Raw genomic sequence first — 20,527 nt, 5'->3', positions numbered from 1 at the left:
GGCTTAATACTCAACTAATCATTTGAGGATAACAAGTTCTATCAACTGAACACTTACTATATGCCAAACATTTTTCATACATTACCCCGGTTTCTCAAAACAACCCTGTGAGATAGCTATTAGTATCTTTACTTTACACATGAGAAAACTAAGGCTCAGAGAAGAGCTTAAGGTGACAATAAATGGAGGAACTGAGACAGGTATCTATTTAATACCTGTCCACATACTACTCGTGTTGGCCTGTGGCAGTTTTCTCCAGTCTATGTAAAAATGAGAATTAGAAACATACACCTACATAGTCCACGTAAAGCTGCCAACTTCCTTGAAAATGGCTATCTTTTGGGAATTTCCCGGCCGTCCAGTGGTTAAGACTCTGCGCTTCCACTGCAGGGGTCCCTGGTTGGGGAACTAAGATCCCGAAAGCCTCGCGGCCAAAAAAGAAAATGGCTGTCTTCTATTCTAATAGTGGGTCCTTTTTCTTCAAGGAAATAATGGTGAGTAGTTTCCCTTTCTTTCTATTTTTTTAATGTCCTCCCTGACGAAACTAAAAATTGGTAAATTAATTTTTTTTTCCCCACCACCATATTGTCAACTGGTCTGTAAAAGCCAAGTCTGGAACTACTGCACTAATAATGACATTACAGAGCATTTACCATGACGCAGGCATGATCTTAAGCTTCTTAAATACACTGTTTTAATTTGCACAGTGATCCTATGAGTAGACACTATTATATGCCCCTTTTTATAGATGAGGTGCCTGAAGGCACCAAAGTTTAAGTGTGTTGTCTGAGGGTGCAGAGCTGGCAAGAGGTGGGACTGGGACTCGACCCGAGGCCATGCATCATGATGGGAGAAAGAGTAACTGAGGCCTCAGTGCTAACACTGTGAATACTAAACAGACCTCAACAACTGCTACCTGGCCTATGACCTACAACATTTAGACGTGTGAGACCCTGCTAAGACCCTAAAATTGGCTGCTACCTGGGGTGGGTTACAAGATTACAGATCAATAGCATGTGCTGTTCTACTGATTCAAAACTTCATCAGGCTTCCTCTAACATGCTGGCCTACCTAAACAGTTTAATTAATCAAACTGTGCTTTTTCACCCTCCCAGAAAACTGAAAGACTGTCCAATGTTACAGAATTCCACATCCACTGTTGGCATTTAGTTCTCCAAAAAAAATGTGGACACAAAAAGCCTTTGTAGCAGGCAGAATAGGTATTTAGGCCCATTTTATAGACAAGAACTCAAGATAAATGACTTGTCCAAGGTCACAAAGTTGGTAAGAAGCAAAATGAAAATGGCAGAAAGGGTTTTTAAAGAAGTTTAAAGAAGTTTCTTGAAGAAACCCAAGAATCTAAGGACTAAAAGATTCCAGAGACTTTATTTTTCCTAGTTTCTCTCAAAAAATAGTATCTTTAATTCAACAAATACTGTGCTCCTAATGACGTGTTCTAGGACAAATGTGATGGGTTCACAGAATAAATAGGGAAACAAAACAAAAAAACCCTGTGGAGCCTCCAAGCTACTTTGCAATTTCTTCCTCATGTCTAAACGTAAACCCCTCACACTGCAAATGAACATCAGGTCTTCGATGCTCTCCCTTGTGAAAGAAAGAATGACCAATAAATGAACAGGTATATGTGTGTGCAAATGTCCTGTTAATAACAACAATAAAAACAAAGAAGGTAAAATTTTTAATTTCCAAATTATTCCGTATTCAAGATAAAACTTGGACCACTTTCTTTCTCATAATAAGATGATATCTGTCTTCCTAGTCAACGCATTCTTGTGTTGAAATGTTAAGTCGCACTTAATTCTTTAAGATAAGATCGGGGAGAAAAAAAAAATCAGGCCACTGGCCTTCTAAATTTTTTACTTTCTGGTACAGAAACAGGGTGTTCCTTGTGTCACCTGTAAGGGAAGAATTGCTTTTGTTTTATAAATGGCATATAAACTCTCAGAGAGGAGGAGGCATGTTTTGTACAACTGGTACTCTAAACAGTGTAGACACCCAAACACTGGTTGAATGGGGAGGAAAAGGGAAAAATAAAACTTGTCTCCCTACACCTCTAGCCTTTGGAGCTCAGAGAACCAGTCTGTTCCCTCTTCTGCTTAATAGTCCTTAATTATTTAAGTTATTTAAATATTTAAGTAAAATTAATCAACTATATTAAATAAATAAAATTATTTAAATCTGACCTAAAGAATTTTTCGGCCCATAAAAGGGAAGATGTAACTAGTTCCATGTCCATTCCTGATTTTGACCAAGTTAAGGAAAAAGTAATGTACTAATGGCTCCTTTAAAACAAGCATGGTTGGGGTGGGGGACACCTTGGTATAGCTACAGCTATCAGCCATGAAGTAGACTTTTATCTTCCTCATTTCTGGGGTAAAATCAGTTCTGTACAGTGTACAGCACACCAGAGAAAGTGGCAGAAAGCAGGGGCTCCAAGCAAAGGCTCTGAACCAGACTGCCTCAGGGACCTATCAGCCCTGTGGCCTTGGGTAAGTTCCCTCAGGAAGCCTCAGCTCCCTCACTAGAAAATGAAATATCACCCACCTCAGAGCAGAGGATTACTGCGAGGAGCATATGAGGGAACACTCAGGAGTCTCCTGGTACTCAATAAGCATACTGCTGTTATTAACTGGTAATACTGCTATAATTTATAATTCAGTTATTGTGCTAAGAAAGGGTAACTGCCTTACCTTCAAAGGTACTAGAGTCCAACAGACCTCACTATTACTAATTTCTTGCTTTTCAGCTCAATTTTTCCTTCACATGTTTTCAAGAAAAACCAAACAATACAACTGCTATGTCAAAAAAAAAAAAAATTGTTTAACCTTTTTTTCCTCTGAATCAAAAACAGTAAAATCATGGAAAATGGGAAAACTCAGAAAAAAAAAAATTTAATCACTCAAAATTCTACAACATAGAGATAAATACTAACAGCACTTTGGCATATTTCTTCCACTTTTTCCCATATATATTTTTAAATAACTGGAACCACACTGTTTATAGTTCTATATCCTGCTTTTTTCTCATACTTAATTTTATTTTGTGTGCACTTTCCCATGTCAAGAATTCTCCAAAAACATCCTTTTTACATGACTCCAGACTTTTCCATAAAGTGACCATTCCCTTAAAGTTAAAACATTTAGATTGCTTCTCTTCTTTCCAATACACATCACTATAATTAACATCTTTGTATAAAATCTTGGTCCTCATCTCTAGTTTTTGGTCCATATAGATACCTATAACTAGATCAAGGATTGTGTCTCTTAAAACATTGCCAAACCGCTTTCCAGAGAGTTCACACCAGTTTGCGTGCCTGACAGTCCCATCATGATGTCACAGCAGTGACCATACCTATTTCCTTTCAATTCCAAGTAAACAGAGACCCAAAAACTCTGGAATTACAACACAAATAGGAAAGATCTGTTATTACAAGATGCTTTCGACACTTGTAATTGGTACGAGATCACTATTATCCCATTCATTATCAGGTATATGAGCCCGAACAAACTTGGAAAAGTTATAAATATGATCCTACACATTCACATTTGTATACTGAAGTCATGACTGAAGTGCCTTACAGACAGAGACTCTCAAACAGTTTCCAAATTATGAACAATTGTGTGGAAAGGAAATTATGCCCCATCATATGAAAAAGGGGTCTGTACAAGATGTAGAAAATTCAGAAATGTACACTTAAGATTTATGTACTTTTCTACATGTAAGTTGCTCCTTAATTAAAAAAAAGGTAAACAAAAAGAAAAAATGTTAAGGGAATCTGTACATAAGAAAATATGTATTCCCTGTATATACACATACAACATCAAATCACAAGTACTTTAGCTCAACTGACCATTTTTAAGCCTTCATGGCTGTTGACTAATACTAGGCATATGCCATAACCCACTCCCGCAACAGTCAGCGTCCTTTTTCCTCATTTATCAACGGTTTTATGTGCATTCCTCAACTGACTGACCAATCAGTGAAAGAAATTTCCTATAGGTCAGCAGCATTAAAATATTCAATGATATCAGCCCGTTAAAAATGATATTACAAAAGCAGCATCTACCAGTCTTCCACCTAAAAACTTAATAAGCACTTCTGAAAAATAAAGACCTAGAGATACTTTTTTTATTCCCCAATAAATTTATTTATTTATTTATTTTTGGCTGCGTTGGGTCTTCGTTGCTGCATGCGGGCTTTCTCTAGTTGCAGAGAGCGGGAGCTATCCTTCACTATGGTGCACGGGCTTCTCATTGCGGTGGCTTCTCTTGTTGCAGAGGACGGGCTCTAAGCACATGGGCTTCAGAAGTTGTGGCATGCAGGCTCAGCAGTTGTGGCACATGGGCTTAGTTGCTCCGTGGCATATGGGATATTACTGGACCAGGGCTCGAACCTGCGTCCCCCGCATTGGCAGGCGTACTCTTAACCACTGCGCCACCAAGGAAGTACAAGACCTAGTACTTTTAATCACCAAGCATTTAGGTACACTACTCCCAGTGACACAATTCCCTTGAAGTGAAAGCCACTCTAGCTGAAGATGCTGATTTCAAGAATCTAATAATCTTATATTAATGCAGTGCTGACTTTCATTTGAACACAATCAATTTGTTACTGAACAAAGAATCCTTTTTAATTGCCCGTGGCAATTAACAGTAATCATTTTCCTTGTCTTATTCCTAAGCAGTGCAGGCTGCAATAGATGAAGCCTCGGTTTTGACCTTTCTTTTAAATGGAGATGGGAAGAAGTACAATGCAACAATATTTTTTTTACACTTCAGGAGGCTATTAGCTGTAGCTGGAAAACACTCTCTCACCCCAACATTATTTAATAACTTTCTGAATTGAAATTTTTAAAAAAAAGTATTATAGGGAGCTCCACACAAACAAGTCAAGGGGCAAAGTATATTTTTATCTATACATTTGTAGTTGTCTAGAGAGTTTTCTCAGAAGAAAATCAATTAAGAGCTATTCAGATACTTTTCTATTTGCCAAAGAAAATATAGATTTTTTTTTTCTTGGCTGCGCTGGGTCTTCGTTGCTGTGCGCGGACTTTCTCTAGTTGCTTCGACGGGGGGGGGCTACTCTTCGATGCGGTGCGTGGGCTTCTCATTATGGTGGCTTCTCCTGCTGCAGAGCACGGGCTTCAATAGTTGTGGCTTGCGGGCTCTAGAGCACAGGCTCAGCAGTTGCGGCACACGGGCTTACTTTCTCCCCTGCATGTGGGATCTTCCTGGACCTGGGATCAAACCCATGTCCCCTGCATTGGCAGGCGGATTCTCAACCACTGGGTCACCAGGGAAGTCCCAAAATATAGATTTAAGGCCATAACGTGACCAAACATTTCCATCTTATTTCTGTTAGACAAATTTGCTTACAGTTTTGTTATACCTGGGTGTGAATCCAGGTCAGAAATAAAATGCTCAACTTCTTCAATATGCTGACTAGAAAGACAAGCTGGTACTTGTGGCTGTGGATTCCTTTTAAAATACTGTGATATGGAACCTAATGTGTGTTCAGTCTCTGAATATGAAAATCTTTAAGATTAATATGGGGCTGCCTCCAAAGCAGCTAGAAATTAATAATAGTCTATTGAACATTCACTTCCCTCACCCCACCCCATATTATATACATAGTTAATTGTTTATAACTGACTATGAATTCCTCAATGGATTAGAAGTACAGCTTATTCTTACGTCCTAGACAGGCAAGGCAGTCTAATAAAATAAACACAAATTTTAGAATCAGACAGACATGGATTTATAACATAGCCCTAGCATCTATTAGCTGTGTAGCCCTCATCAAGACGCTTACGATGTATGTGTGTATGTATGTATAGGGATTAAATGCTGACCAAGAGGGCATGCCATCTAAGAGTTTCAAGCCTAAAAATAGCCATTATGGTCAGTGTACACATCTTCCCAACTCCCCCCCCTCCCCCACCAAAAAAAAAAGTCATTGGCACCAGCTTGGCTTCAATCAGCAAGTACGTAGTGGGGGCCTACTATGTACAAGATATTTTGCTAGGTATGATGGGAAATAATGGGAACCAACTGGTAATAATCCCTTCATTTTTCTAATGAAGAAACTGTAGCCCAGAGAAGTGAAAATGATTTGGCCAAAGTCACTCAGCTAGTAAGCAGCAGAGCCAGGGCTAGAACCCAGGTTTCTTCTTTATCAATTCAACATTGTTTACGCCATAGGAAGCTGCCTCTCAATTGTTCAAGTTTGATTACCAAACGCAAATATTACAATAGTGACTAGCAAGAGAACATTTTCCAAATAAGAAGGCAGACACTAGGAGAGCAAAAAAAGTATGAGGGTAGGAACTTCCCTGGTGGTGCAGTGGTTAAGACTCCACACTCGCAATGCAGGGGGCCCAGGTTCGATCACTGGTCAAGGAACTAGATCCCACATGCATGCCACAACTAGGAGTTTGCAAGCCATAACTAAGGAGCCCATGTGCCGCAACTAAGATCTGGTGCAACCAAATAAATAATTAAAAAAAAAAAAAGTATGAGGGCTTTCCTGGCAGTCCAGTGATTAAGACTCTGCCCTTCCACTGCAGGGGGCGCAGGTTCAATCCCTGGTCAGGGAACTAAGATCCCGCATGTCGTCCAGCGCGGCCAAAATAAATTAATTTTTTTAAAAAGTATGAAATACCTATAGATGCATAATGCAACATCACAACTGCCACAAATTTCATAAAATGAAAATGCTCATTTCAAAAAGGATGAAGGAGATAGGCAAGTCTGGCTACTTTTAACTAAAATAAATATTACTTTCCTGTGAGGATGCTTCATGGCTGGTTCTCTGCTAATATATCAACTTAATGGTGTCTCTTAACATCAGCGAAGCAAATAAATGAAGATTAGACTGACAGATGCCAAGTATTATTTTCAAGAATTCTTCATAGATGAAGCCTGATAAAGCATGTATCAAAAATTAAATTGAAATAAACTTTCAGGAAGATGAACATGAATGATTTGTTTGCATTTCTTAATTCCAGCATTCAAGTGCTATTCAGACCACTGCTATTTGAGAGCCTAGGTCAACAATGACTCAGCTTGAAAAATTCCATATTGTTTTTAAGAGGTATATGGTCTTAGTTATGTAGTTAATACTACATAACTGGATGCCCCTTTCTCCCCAAATTGTAAACTAATCTTCATGTGAATGCCTGAAAAAGAGGCAAGTGTTTATTTTATTTTTGAAAAAGCACAAAACAAAGGTAATTCAATTCATTTTACCGCATCCCCTGGGGAAAGAGCCCCCCCACTGCCTGGCCCGTTCTGGGTTACGGGACTTGATGGTGGGGGTGGGGGGGTGCAGTGGTTAAGTGTAGCACCAGGAGCCCAGTCCCAGTCCCAGCTTTGATGTGGTATGTGATCCAGGACGAGAATCTACAATCAGAGCTGAATGGCACACAAGACTTCAGGCTACGAATGTGAAGTCCAGAGAGGTAAAGCATTCTGTCCAAGTGTCCCTCTAATTAGGTTAAGGCCTAGACCAGAAGGTCTCCTACCCGTATGCCCACTACTTTTTCAACTATGACAGGAAGCCTGTCAGCATGCCCCTTGCAAGCTCTCCATTTCCCCAACTGTAAATGAGGAGGCTAGACGAGGCACACTGAGCTTCAAGCTGTTGTTCCAAACCCAACGGCTTTCCGCTGGTCACCTTCCCTCTTCAAGCAGAGAATCTCCAAGTTTATCTATTTCATATAGTGTGGAAAAGAAATTTTAAACGACTGAACTAGATGATAAATAAAATGTCACAGTGACTGAGTATGTTAACACACTGTTTAGACTGCCAGTTGGTGAATGACAAGAGTCAAAGCAGATCACAGGAAGGCCCTACAAGAGACCTAACACCTCTCAGAACACCACAGCAGACGGAAGAGGGGAAAGCAGACAAGACTAGAGGGAAACAGACAACTAGTCTCATCTTTTCAATCTCCAACTGTATTGACCTGATGTGTTTCCTCATCACATACAGACTGACCAAACACCCATGAGGCTGTAGTTTACAGTCACCTATGCAACCCTCACTCCTCCCAGACTGTCCTTTGTCAAAAGTCACCATTAGGCCCATGGATCTGCACAAGGACAACTTGCATGTGTCCAGTATCAAGAGGATTTCTGATCTTTTTATTGTCCTAAATCTTTGGCCTTCATCATGGCAAGAAAAAAGGGGCAGAGGATAAGGGAGGGGGTCATAGCCAAAAAGAAAGGCTAGTATAAAAAAAAGACAGGAACTTTAATCAGGCCAGTAATACAAAGATTTTCTAGGCAGGGCAAGAGCCCTTGAAGACCTATTACTAGGTCTACCACCATCCCCCACTCCACACCCCACCCCCAACTGGCACATTAAATGTTCCAGAAGGCCAAGGCTACCACCTCAGATTTCTGTAGCACCCAATTCCTTCATGAAAACAAATGTTGATACAGGAGTTGGAGCCTCTGCTACCATCAGAGAAATCTGACAAGCTCTGGAACATCAGTTACCAGTTTAGGAAGAAAAATCAGCTCTTTGTTCTTCTGTCTCCTCTCCTCCTATTATGTAAACGTAAGCTTTGGGCACGCAGAAACCTTCTATGCTGCCAGTGATGTTAAAACCCTGGAACACGAATTTAAGCAGTACTGCATACACAGTTGTTTTTATTCTTAATTAGCTGCCACTTCCACATTAAGAATAAAAAACAAAACAACTATTTATACCAACACGAGGAACATAAACACAAACAAATTCAGAGAATTAATCATGGTTCACAAGGCCAAAACTCAGAAATGAACAGAAACTAACAGAAATAAACCAAAATTCTTAAAGTCAATAATGGTGAAGACAAATGCCACAGATAATTAAAATTACCAGACTCTGCTTGTCACAAAACTTAAAGTCCTAAAAACTTAGAAACTAAAGGAGCCATATGGACCTACTATCCAGCCCCCCTCACCGTCTCACATACAAATGCCCTAACATTTGATGAGTCAATGGTTCAATTCTGTAGATGACAGTGAATGTTTTTTATTTCACAAGCATTCACACAGAACTATTCTAAATAAGTGCTGAAGTAAACAAAGTTTGATTATAGCTCAGTTAAGAAATAAAGTCCTTCCTGTAAACGCTCCTTCACAGCTTGATGGCTGCTTTAACATGCAATTGCCCTAGGCCACAGGGGGGAAAAAATCAGGCTTTTGATTTACTCAAGAAATAAAATAAATAAACCTAGAACATGCAAAAGCTTCCTTCTCCCAAGGTAAGGAAGGAAAATGCTTGTCTGGTTTTCTGTAAAAACCACCTCTTCCTCTGAATGAATTAACTAAACCCCACCCCCAACATAAGATCACTAAAGCTCAAGGAAAAGGCAGCAAAGGTACATTTCGCAGGTAATAAACCAAAAACCCAATCATATCAGACAGTTCCTGGCACCCATTTCTCACTCTACCAAATCAGGGCAGTCAAAAGGCTGGAGGAGGGCTTCCCTGGTGGCGCAGTGGTTGAGAGTCCGCCTGCCGATGCAGGGGACACGGGTTCGTGCCCAGGTCCGGTAGGATCCCACATGCCGTGGAGCGGCTGGGCCCGTGAGCCATGCGCTCCGCAACAGGAGACGCCACAACAGTGAGAGGCCCACGAACCGGGGGAAAAAAAAAAAAAATTTAAAAAAGGCTGGGGGAGTGTCAGGGTCCACCCACATACTCCTGGTACAGCAATGAGCCCCCTCCCTTTCCCAAACATAGATCTACCTATCAGCATTCAACTCCTGTGGCTGGGAGCGCCTGCAATACCAGAGGGCAGAAATCTAAGTGACACTTGGCACTCTGTTTCAACAAACAACTGCAAAGAGCTTTCCAAACCCAGGCCCTCACCATTTTGAAGACCAGGAAGCTGAATCCTTCCTGGGGCAGAGGTGAAAAAGAAATAAGCCCACTTTCCACCACCCTTCCCAAAGGTCACAAAGCAAACCAGAGGCCATTAGGCAGCTTCTGCAGACCCACAGCAGTAAACAGCAAGTGCGACCACAGCCCCCGGTGGGACTGGGGAGAACTCGAGAACTGGCATTTTCCCAGCCGAAGGTAAAACAAATATGACTCGTCAGCTGGAAAAAAACAAAAAAGCATACTCCTAAATTCTCCCAAAGGGTGCTGGCTTGGAGGTGAAGGGGAGAGAGGGTACAACTGTCTCAACAGCTCAGAGAAAGAGGGAGGGAAAGTGAGAAAGAGAAGACAGACCTGTGAGCAGCTGCACTCTCCTTTTCCGAAGGACACAAAACTGCAAAGCCCAGGGACCCGAAGGGGCTGGGGAGCAAAATGGGAGCGGGAAAGAAAGCGGGGCAGTGGAAAGGAGATCTACTCCCACCACCACTAACCTTGGCAGAAATGGGGGAGATGGGGGAGACACTCCCAGACTCGAGAGCAGTAACCAATCAACCAGCCCCCACCTATTTACTCAGATCTCACAGGATCCCTCGAGATAAAACCCTCAGGGTCAGAGAGCTGAGAGAATCTGCAGTCTAAACCTGAGCCTGCAGAAGCCGAGGCCCAACCCAGCCCCTTCCCCTCCAAAGCTGAGGGATGGAGACCAGAGCAAGGCATGCCTGAAGAAGGGAAGCACCCAGTGGGAACGGGCAGGTCAAGCAGGGGAGCTGGGAGAAGCAAACCTGATAGAAACTAAATGGGAAGAGAAGAAGCCTCGCAAGATACAAGGGGAAAGAAAAGATGAAGAAGAAAACAAGGCAGTGAAGAACAGATCTGGGAGAGGGGTCACAAAAGGGAGGGAGACTCTAGCCCAGAACTGAGATAGCTCTAAGAGGAAGCTGGGGTGGGGGGAGTGACAGGTAGGAATGATTGGGAAAACATCTCTATACTGGGCAGAGCAGGGGGAAGGAGACTCAGTAATGGGGCAAGAGGTAGGGCAAAAAGGGGAGGACAAATACGAGGAAGGAGAGAGTGGAGGTTGAGAGCTGAATCAAAATGGTGGGGGGATAGAAGATCAGGTGGAAAACTTGGAACTGAGAGGCAACAGAGGTGCGAGGCAGTCACAAGATGACCAGAGTTAAAGAGGACCACACCGAGAAGGGACAGCAGTAAGAGTTAAAATGGGTCCAAAAAATAGGTGGACAAGTGGACAGCTCCAAAAGGGGCAGAGCTGTGAGGAAAGCATTAAATAGAGAGGATGGGGCGGAACTGAAGAAATGAAAGAGCAGGTGCAAAAAGGATTGGGGGCAAGTCTGAGGTGCAGAATGGGAAGGGAAGGGGGTGATGGATCAGAGACAAGTTATCGACGGTTCAGTGAGGTAAAGGACAAATCTAAGAAGGGCCAAAATGAAGAGGACAGGACTTGGAGAAAGGCTGGAAGCAGGTCTTACACAGAGAAGTACTGAAGGGGAGACAGGTCAAAGGAAGCCGGAGCAAATGAATGGAACCGTTCAAAAGAGGGCCAATAACGAGGGGGGGAAGAGAGGAAACAGCAAGGAGAACACTGGGGTAGAACTGGGGACTGCAGGGCTTGAGGCTGCGGAGAGGCTGAGTTCGGGAGAAAGGTCAGAGAAGTGAAAGGCAGAAACGAGAGAGCTGCAGGGTCAGAGAAGGGGGAGGAGGCTGCCTCATGGAAGGCAAAGTCGGAAAGCAAGCAGGCTGGAGGGCACAGCAAGATCTGAGATTGGATGAGGGGCAGAGTGGGGAGGCAGAAAGGTCTGGAAGAGAGGAAAGGCTCTGAATGGCAGACGGGAGCAAGGTCTGAGCAGGGGAGGAGGCAAGCATGGTGCATCGGAGTCCGAGAGGGGGCAGGGAACTGAACTGAGGCAGACGAGGGTCAGAGAGTCCAGGGGTATGGCGGGGGGAGCAGGTTTTGTCAGCAGGCAGTAGGGCCCAAGAGGGACGTGGAATTAAGTCCAAGGAGAAGACCTGGGAGCAGCAGTGCCAAGACGAACAGGGTTTGGATGAATCACCAAGGAGGTGGAACCGCAGGTCCTAGAGGGACAGCTCCTGGCGGTGAAACAGCGGAGGGTAACAGAAGATTGGGTCAAAGAAGGGGACAGATCCAGGGTGGTGAGAGCGGAATCGAAGAAGGCAGAAGAATCACGAATCTCAAAGTGCGGGTCCAGAATTAAGGGATGCGGAAGGGTCACTGAGGAGGTGGATCCCTTGAGCACTGCAGAGTCTAGGAGGGGCGAAGGGCATCACTGAGGGGCGGAAGAGGGAAGGGGGAGGCGCAGAATTGGGAGCAGAGTTGGGGGGGAGGCCGAGGCAGACACCGAGATCCCAATGGGTTGGAGGGCGGGGGCAGACGCGGCGACAGCAGGGCTGGGCGGGCAGGGGCAAGTCCGAAGGGCAGACGGGCCCCGGCGGGCCGGGCCGCAGCACGAATCGGCGGGGCCGGCGGGGCCCGGGGGGCTGGGGGGCCGCTCCCTCCCCTCCCCCTCCGGCTCCTCCATTGTTCGCGGGCTCCGGGCCCCGCCGTCCCCGCCTCCCCTTGGACCCCGCAGCGGGGCGGCGCCCGGCCTCGCGGCCGGGGCCCGCGAGCTCGCGCACTCACCAGCTGGGCGCCCTCAGCGCGGCCCTGGCCTCCGGGATCTCGGCAGCGGCGACGGCGGCCCCGGCGCCATGTTCTGCTGCTCCTCGTTCAGCGGCAGCTGAGGCGGCGGCGGCAGCTCCGGCGGCGGGGGGCCGGGCGGACCCTCCCTCGCGGACTCCCTCCTCCGCCTCCTCCACCTCCTCCTCCCGCCGCTCCGCGGCTCTCCCTCGGGGCGGGGGGCGGGGAGGGGAAGGGGGGAGGGGCGGGAACCAGGGGGAGGGCGGACCAGCCTTGCTCGCTCCTTCCCTCCCTCCTTCGCAATGGCGGCGGCGGCGCCTCCTTCCTGCGGCCGCCGCTCCCGCGCGCGCTCCCCCTCGCTGCTGCGCGTGCGTGGCGCGGGGACCGTTGCAGGGGGATAACGGCCCGTGAGGGCGCGCAGCGAGGGGATAACCGGCGCGTGGCAGAGGAGAAGCGAGAGCGCGTGCGCGCCCGAGGGACTCACTGCCACTGCATCGGCCGCGTCCAGGGAACGGGTGCGGAGGACGCAGTGCGCGTGCGCCCCCAAGAAATGCCGCTAGTGCGGTGGCTGCGGGTCGAGACAGAGCGCGAGGCGACCCGCGACCGGGCAGAGGAATGGGGTGGCCAAGTGCGCGTGCGCGGGAGGGGGTGCCAGCCGCCGCGGCTACTCGCACGAGGCGGAGGGAGTGGTCCTCGAGAGGCGCGCGCACCCTTGCGCGCGCCAGAAGCAGCCGAAACCCTCCTCGCCCTGGCTCTTGGAGAAAGCGGGAGGGGAGAGGCATGGCCCAGCTTTGGGGGCGGGAGCGAAGGGCGCGATCCCGCTCGCGCGGGACCTGACCAGCCAATGAGAGGCAAGGGGCGGTGGGTTTGCCGCGAGCTCAGCCCCGGGGAAAACGGAGGAGGAGAGAGGGAGCGACGTAACTTGGGGCGGTGGGGCGGGGCTGAAGAGGAGGGAGCGCACCCAGTGGAGGAGTTGATTGGGGAACACGAAGAGGCGTGGCCCGCCTTAGCCCAATAGGAGCCTCAATTCGTCGATCCGGAAGAAGGGGCGGGGCTGAGGAGCGCGTGCTCTTTTTCCTGGCAGAGAAGAAAATCTGCAGGTAACGAGTGCCTTATTACAACTTGCTTTGGGTTCTGTGATCACCTGATCCCGGAAGAGGCGCGGAGGCCTGGTCCCGCGTGCAGCCCTGGCCTCCAAGTCGGCATTGTGTAAATGACTGCAAATCAAATGTCAGTTCGAGAGCCCGGAGGGGAAAGAGTAGTGATGGGAAGGGGCACCACTGTAACCCCTGAATTCCTCTGAACTGAAGAGGGGTTCCTCTGGGACCCCTCCGGAAGTACGGGTCTTGGAAGATGAGCGTTCTGGGAGCCCAGTCAATATTCAAAGAATGCATGAAGAAAAGCTATGCTTCTTATTGCATTTTTCATTTCTTTACTCAGTCTCCTCATCTAAAAAATGGAATGATAATCTTAGCTCTTTAGTAAGGTTTGCAGGGAGAATTAAATGAGTTCTACTTGTAAAGCGCTGAAAATCATGCCTTGCTCTATAAACGTTGATAAATAAAATTACATGCGCTCAAGTTTTGTTTTGTTTTTGAGGTCATATCTCAATGCTTTTTTAAAAAATTGAAGTGTGGGGCTTCCCTGGTGGCTCAGTGGTTAAGAATCCGCCAGCCAATGCAGGGGACACGGGTTCGAGCCCTGGTCCGAGAAGATCCCACATGCCGCGGAGTAACTAAGCCCGTGCGCCACAAGTGCTGAGCCTGTGTGCCACAACTACAGAAGCCTGCACGCCTAGAGCCTTCTCTAACAAGAGAAGCCCTCGCACTGCAACAAAGAGTAGCCCCCCGCTCTCAGCAACTAGAGAAAGCCCGCGCACAGCAACGAAGACTCGATGCAGCCAAAAAATACGTAAATAAATAAATTAATCTATAAAAGAGTAAAATAAAATGAAATTGAAGTGTGCTCAAGTTTTAAAGCATCCCATCAAATAAAGGTTTTCTGATTACTGATGACGGTCGTTTCCATTGACTCCCTTTTTTTTTTTAATTTAACACTTTTAATGCATGAAATTTGATTTTTAGATGCTCGTGACTTGTTTTCTGGGGGGGCGCCCCACGTGGCATGCGGGATCCTAGGTCCCCTAGCAGGGATCCAACCCGTGCCCCCTGCAGTGGAAGCGGGAGTCTTAACCACTGGAAAGCCAGAGAAGTCCCCGTTCATGACTTTTTTTAAAGTTTGTTTTTAGCGCTGTGGGCTAAAGAAATCCAATGCGTGGGCCAGATTTTCTTTAGGTGCCACTGCAAGCCCTGGTTTGTAAGTGATTTTGAGATCTATCACTTGAGAACACCAGAAAAACGGGAGAAGGGACATCGGATTCCCCTACTTCAAATTAATACGTGTTCATAACTCCAGTGCCGTATTCTAGGTCCTTCCAATCTTGGGGAATTTTTGAACTGGCAGCACCTAGAGAAGAGAGAAGCCTGGGCTCACTCTGGATCCAGATGCCCCTCTCCCCTTTTGGAGCCCATCGACCCTGTCTTATCATTCAAGTCTCACTCGAAGTCACTTCCTCAGGGTGGCCTTGCAGATTTGGCCTAACCCTCATATTTTTATAAAAATGGGCACTTTATGCTAGGCAACATTCTAAAGCACTTTAAACATATTAACTCACTTAACCCTCAGAACACCTTACAAGTAGGTTAGAGTTGTTATTCTGCTAAACTAAGGCACAAAGAGGTTACACAGCTAGTGAGTGTCAGATGTGAGATTCAAACCCAGACAACTGGGGTCAGATAGTTGCACACCTAGTACTTCTTCACAGCACTCCGTCAGGGGTTGAAGTTCTGAATTGGTATCACCATTTTTCTTTCTTTCTTTTTTTTTTTTTTTTGGCTGTGTTGGGTCTTTGTTGCTGCACGCGGGCTTTCTGTAGTTGCGGAGAGCCGGGGCTACTCTTCATTGCGGTGCGTGGGCTTCTCATTGCGGTGGCTTCTCTTATTGTGGAGCACGGGCTCTAGGCGCACAAGCTTCACTAGTTGTGGCATGCGGGCTCAGTAGTTGTGGCTCGCAGACTCAGTAGTTGTGGCACATGGGCTTAGTTGCTCCGCGGCACATGGGATCTTCCCGGACCAGGGCTCAAACCCGTGTCCCTTGCATTGACAGGCGAATTCTTAACCACTGCGCCACCAGGGAAGTCCTTGTTATCACCACTTTATGTGTGAGCCCTTTGAAGGCAGGAATTCTGGCTAGTTCCTCAGTCTGGAAAATGGCCCACAATAAATAATTGCTAATGAATAAATGAATGAATCTAATTCTAAACAAAGGGGATGATGGCTGGCACTGCAGGCATGGTAGCCAAGACACAGTCCTTGTTTAATGACTAACTTCTTTCCCTCTTTCAGATACTAGCTCAGATGTCCCCTCTTCCGGGAGGCCCTCCCTGAGGCCCTGTCAGTCTCCCTCTAGGCTTCCACAGCACCTTCGGGTCCTCCAGCCAAGCCCTGACCACCCCTGGCTTGTTCCCCTATACTGATAGGTCTCTCTATCCCACTGGACTGTGAGCCCCATGAGGACAGGTTGGGGGTGTCCCTATCAACGTTGATGTTCCTAGCACAGGTCCAGGCACAAGGCAGGGGCTCAGGCAGTGTTTCCCTGGATGAACGAAGGGAACCAACAAGGAGGGCCTTCCCAGCTCTGCATTTCTTTCCAGTGCACAAGAGGGCGGGTGTTAGTTGAGCAAGCCAACCACAGGAAGCAGGCTTCTCTGGGGGCAGCCGCCTCCGCGCACTCGGCTAACCTCCACTCCAGGATAAATAGACAAGCGAGTAAACAATTAGCTGACAGAGAGAGGTGCCGACTGCCGGCCTAGGCCACTGTCAAGATTTCCCAAGCGTGGACCTAGAGGCCCAAATAGCTGGCACTGGAGGTCACACCAACCGTGGAGCTGGAGTAGGTGTGAGGCGGGACCTGGGGATCTGGATCCGCATCGGGGAGATGCACAGGCAGAAAAATCCACAAAAGAGTTCTGCAAAGAGGGTGGAGGTGCTGGGGCATATTCTCTCTCCATTCCTCAGAGTCAGAAAGAATCAGAGGGTGGGGACCAGGTCTCAGCTTGACCAAGGAGTTGGTGAGCTCACAGCGCCGCCTACAAACCGAACTGAGGAAGCTGCAGCTAGCTGATGCTGCGGCTGTTATGGCAAAGAGAGGTGAACTCTTCCGCCATTGGCCGGAAGAGCAGCCAATCACGAGGAAGGAATGGGAGGCGGGGATGCCTAGGCTCAGTGCAAAATCCCAGCGCCTGGCCAGTGTTTGACACGTAGTGGGCACACGCTAAATGTCTGATGGAAGGATGGATGATGAACCTCCCAATTTTTATAAACTTTAAAAATGGAGGGAATTCCCTGGTGGTCCAGGGGTTCGGACTCCGCGCTTCCACTGCAGGGGGCACGGGTTTGATCCCTGACGGGGGAACTAAGTTCCCTCATGCTGCGTGGCACGGCCAAAAAGAGAGAGAGAGAGAGAGAGAGAGAGAGAGAGATCCCATTAAAAAAAATAATTTAGGGCTTCCCTGGTGGCGCAGTGGTTGGGAGTCCACCTGCCGATGCAGGGGACGCGGGCTCGTGCCCCGGTCCGGGAAGATCCCACATGCCGCGGAGCGGCTGGGCCCGTGAGCCATGGCCGCTGAGCCTGCGCGTCCGGAGCCTGTGCTCCAAAACGGGAGAGGCCACAACAGTGAGAGGCCCGCGTACCGCAAAAAACAACAACAAAAAAAAAATAATAATAATTTAATAAAATAAAATAAAACATGCACACCGAGAAGTGCACAAATCACAAGTGTACAGCTCGATGAATATTCCAAGAGAACACGCCCTTGTAACCAGCACCCAGATAAAAAAACAGAATGTGACCAATCTCTGAGAAGCCCCCCAACCCCGTCCCCTTCCAGTCACTCCTCTTCCCCCTACAAGAAGACCCCCTATCCTGATTTCTATGCTTATTTTAGTTTTAGTTTTGCCTGTTTTAATTCTTTACATAAACGGAATTAAGTGGTCTCTTTTGGTCAACATAGTTTGTTGGATTTATCCACGTTACTTTGTGTAAATGGAGATTGTTCATTCTCAGTGCTGTGTAGTATTCTACTGTGTGAAGAATCCACGATGTATTTTTACATTCTATTGTTGGTGAGCATCTGGGGAGTTTCCACTTTTAGTTATAATGAACAGCGCTGCTATGAACAGTCTAGAACATGTCTTTTGGTAAATATTTGTACTCATTCCTGCTAGATATGTACACGAGAGTGAAATTGCTGGTCACAGGGTGTGCATGTGTACTTCAACCAGTTTCCCAAAGCGGATGCACCTATTTACATCCCCAGAGACATGTAGAAGAATTTCAGCTGCTCCACGTTTTCCCAAACACTTGATATTGTCCATCTTTTTAACTTTGGCCATGCTAATGGCTGTGTAGTGGTATCCAGTTGTGGTCTTAATTTGTCTTATCCCATTGATTAATGAGGTTGAGTATCATTTCATATATACATGAGCCATTTGAATAGCATCTTTTGTGAAATGCTGTTCAAATCTTTTGCCCACTTTCAATTGTGTTATGTATTCTTTTCATTATTCTATTACCAATAATACATGAATTTCTTGTGCTTACAAAATTTTAAAATACACCAGATAAGATGCAGTCTCCTTGGACAACCCAACCCCATCCCCTCGCCTTTTGAGAAATGTGTTTTCTTCCAGACTTCTCTATATAGTTGCCTGAATGCACACATTTTGTTATGTGACTGCATATGAACTAGCTGATTTTTCCCCTATCAATGCATATTTTGTGTCTTTCCAATTTTTCCCTATGACAAGCATGTTGAAATGACACCTCAAAGGAAAGGGTCTTTCCAGGTTCTGTAGTAAAGAAGAAGTGCTGGGACTAGTCCTTTCTGTCTATATCTATATTCCATAGATATAGACAGACTCAGACTCCAAACCACCCAGGCCATGAGATTCTTGACAGCAGAAACAAGGTCTCTTCCCTGCTTGGACACTCTGCCTAGCTCTGTCCCTAACTCCTCAGCTAGGCTAGGTGCCTCTGCTTTAAGCAACTGTGGTAGCCAGGTCTCCAAGACGGACCCCGCTGATTCTCACCTGGTATTCAGATCCCCTCCTACCTTGGATAGGGCAGTTCCGGGTACCAATAAGATAATGTGGAAATAACAGGGTGTGACTTTGAGGCCAGGTCATAAAACATATTGCAGCTTCTGGCCTTGCCCTTTCTTGGATCATTCATTCTGGGGGAAAACGCTCATGTGTCCTTGTGGAGGGGGCCACCTGCGAGGAACTGAGACCTCCTGCCAACAGCCAGCGTTAATCAGCCAACGCCATGAGTGAGCCCCTGGGAGGGAGATCCTTCAGGTCCAGTCGACTGAGCCTTCAAATGACTGCATTCCCAGCTGACATCTTTTAAAAAAAAAAATTAGTTATTTGGTTGCACAGGGTCTTAGTTGCGGGAGGTGGGCTCCTTAGTTGTGGCATGTGAACTCTTAGTTGCAGCATGCGTGTGGGATCTAGTTCTCTGACCAGGGGTCGAACCCGGGCCCCCTGCATTGGGAGCATGGAGTCTTAACCACTGCACCACCAGAGAAGTCCCCAAGCTGACATCTTGACTGCAACCTCATGAGAGACACCAAACCAGAATCACCCAGGTAAGCTGCTCCCAAATTCCCGATCCATAGAAGCTGTGTGAGATAAGAAATATTTATTGTTATTTGCTCAGTAATTTGTTATTTATTTGCATATATCATTTAAGTCTATTTCCCCTGCTAGACCATGAATGACGTCGGGGTGGGGACAGTGTCTGTTTTCTTTTCTTTTTTTCTTTATTTTATTATGACAATTTCCAAACATAAAGTTGGAAAGTTTTACACAGTGAATGCCCATATACTCAGCATCTAGATTCTATAATTTTGTTTCTTTTCTTTTCACCTCTCTATCCTTTAATCAATCCACTAATCTAACTTACTTTTCTGATACATTTTAAAGTTAATTTCAGGTACTCCCCTGGTGGTCCAGTGGTTAAGAATCCGCGCTTCCACTGCAGGGGGCTCGGGTTTGATCCCTGGTTGGGGAACTAAGATCCCGCATGCTGCACGGCGCGGCCAAAAACAAAAAAAAACCCTAAAAGACAAAAAAACAAACCAATATGCATATCATCAAATAGAGCTCAATATTTACTGACTATTTTTGTTCAGGTAAATTTTATGTAAGGTGAAATGCACAAATCTTGTGTATCATTTGTTGATTTTTGATGTATATCTACATCCATATAACTAAAACCTCTTTCAAAGTATAGAATACTACTAAGCCAAATCCAACATAATCCTTACCTCCTAGCCCCCTGCCCACAGAGACAATCACTGTTCCTGTTTTCACATCATAGATTAGTTTTACCAATTTTAGTCTTCATGGTCATTCAAACAAATCGCATAGTAACTATTCATTCGTGTAAGACTTCTTTTACTTAGCATTACACGTGTCTGTTTTCTTGATACCTATTAATTCATTCATTCAGCAGATGTTTATCAAACAAACACCAAACTTGTGCCAGGCACTGAGCTGGGCACTGGAGATCAGGGCTGGGACCAAGGGGAGGCAAGCCAGGTGCTCACTTTCAGGCTCCTGCAAGGGCTGGGTCAGCACCTAAAGTGAGTGCCTTTTTAACTTTTTTTAAATTTTGGCTGCGCCCTGCGGCATATGGGATCTTAGTTCCCTGACCAGGGATCGAACCCACACCCCCTGCATTGGAAGCATGGAGTCTTAACCACTGGACGGCCAGGAAAGTCCCGAGTGAGTGCCTTTTTAAATTTTTCACCCTGGGCGCATTGCTTACCTGCATTGCAACGCTGTTGGAGATAAAGCAGTGCAAGAGACGGAAATGATCTCTGACCTCTTTTTGCCCCTGCAATTATTCAATAGCT

The 20,527-nt window shown here is 46.2% G+C and overlaps 1 protein-coding gene across 2 annotated transcripts in view; it reads right to left on the bottom strand.

Moving 5' to 3' along the window:
• ARHGAP35 (Rho GTPase activating protein 35) overlaps positions 1-12,747 on the bottom strand; it is a 121,728-nt gene extending 108,981 nt beyond the window's left edge. Inside the window, exon 1 of one of the 2 annotated variants that reach the window (XM_027079951.1) lies at positions 12,553-12,747. The gene's annotated coding sequence lies outside the window, so the exon portion shown is untranslated. The remainder of the gene's footprint in view (positions 1-12,552) is intronic. The other variant, XM_027079950.1, reaches the window with a different exon arrangement.
• Positions 12,748-20,527: the final 7,780 nt, after the last annotated feature.

This window comes from Aethalodelphis obliquidens, unplaced genomic scaffold, assembly GCF_003676395.1.
Source record: "Aethalodelphis obliquidens isolate GAN/ISIS:26980383/991018 unplaced genomic scaffold, ASM367639v1 scaffold43, whole genome shotgun sequence".
In the NCBI taxonomy this organism is placed as follows: Eukaryota; Metazoa; Chordata; class Mammalia; order Artiodactyla; family Delphinidae; genus Aethalodelphis; species Aethalodelphis obliquidens.
This window is presented reverse-complemented; position numbering and strand designations above follow the sequence as displayed.